We start from the raw sequence: 1,501 nt of genomic DNA on the forward strand, positions 1-1,501 counted from the left end.
TTCATAACTGTGTTTAATTATGTTTACGTGTACCACTTGTGGACTACAATATACCCAGATAGCATATATGATTCATGATCAGGTTTTTATAAACACATGAGAACTAAACACGAAAAAGAAAAAAGATATATATTTGTGATAAGTGTAAAATATATCATTTTCAAAAAAAATTGATCTCATAAAACATTTAAGACATGAAATACAAATTAACACCTCGAAGAGTAAACTTATTTGCTCTTTCGAAGAATGCAATAAAACTTTTAGTTCGTTTAAGACTTATCAGTTACACTTAAATATAAGACATATGGTGGATATAATATTGAAAAACAACCACGTTTCTTTACTAAAAATAAAAAAAATAAACTTGAATTTCATCAATAATTGTCGTCGAGTGAAGGTAATATAATAAGAAAATCCATATTAAATAATACAAGTGTTTTAAATGTTCATTCATATGACGATCATTCTTATAGCGCTAAAAGAAAATGAATTTCTTAATATATTGTTGAATTGTATCTTTTAAATGACGATTGTAAGTGAATAATGAATATTGTGTTTTTTTTCGAATTGTGTATTATTAAATTTATTAACTATCTATTAATGTATTTAACTATTTTAATTATAATTTATAATGAAAATGATGTTATCGTTTTATCAATGTTATCACATTTTGATAACTGCAAAAAAGGGGCTAAATGTAGGCAATATTATATACGGACACATACATTTTTTTCCTGCGAAGATCCATTCGTCGATGTTTCGTCCGTTGTATTATTTAATTCGTAATTCGTGTACGTGTTTCCAGTCCCCGCTACTTGTGTAGTGTGTTCTACTGGACTAGTTACGTATTCATTATCACTGTTGCGGAAACGTAGCATTGACCCTGACTGACCTAATTGTTAAATTAGTTATAAATAAGTTATTTTGATTATTATTATTTTGCTGATAATCATTACCATTATTCAAATTTTGCCTATGACCGTTGTTATTGTATCCGTTTCGATTATTAAAATTAGTGTATCCGCCGCGATTACTATTATAATTATTATTTCCTCCGCGACTAATATTTCTGTACCTGTTATTATAACCATTACGACTATTAAAATTATTATTTCTATTATTTTGATACGTTATTCTGTTACCACTACGATTAAATACTTGATTTTTATTATTATCGACATGTTTTTCCTCGTTACTACCGCCTGTTTGTTTTTCATTTTGTTTTTGTACATTTCCCTGCAATTTTTCCCTTTCTAATTTGGAGTTATATTCTAATTCCTCATCCGTAGATAGTTTAAAACATTGTTCCAAGCTGTCCGGATTCCTACTTTTTAGTACTGTATATAAGTGATGTGGATTACCTGTCATAAATATAATCATAGCCTGTTTTTTAGTTTGGTTTTTAACTATATGTGCCTCTGCTTTATTTAAACCTATAGTACCTACTAGCCGCGCATAATTTGTAATATAGTTCCTCGATCCTAGCTGCAAATTTCGCTAC

This window comes from Acyrthosiphon pisum, unplaced genomic scaffold, assembly GCF_005508785.2.
Source record: "Acyrthosiphon pisum isolate AL4f unplaced genomic scaffold, pea_aphid_22Mar2018_4r6ur Scaffold_6;HRSCAF=30, whole genome shotgun sequence".
NCBI classification, from domain to species: domain Eukaryota; kingdom Metazoa; phylum Arthropoda; class Insecta; order Hemiptera; family Aphididae; genus Acyrthosiphon; species Acyrthosiphon pisum.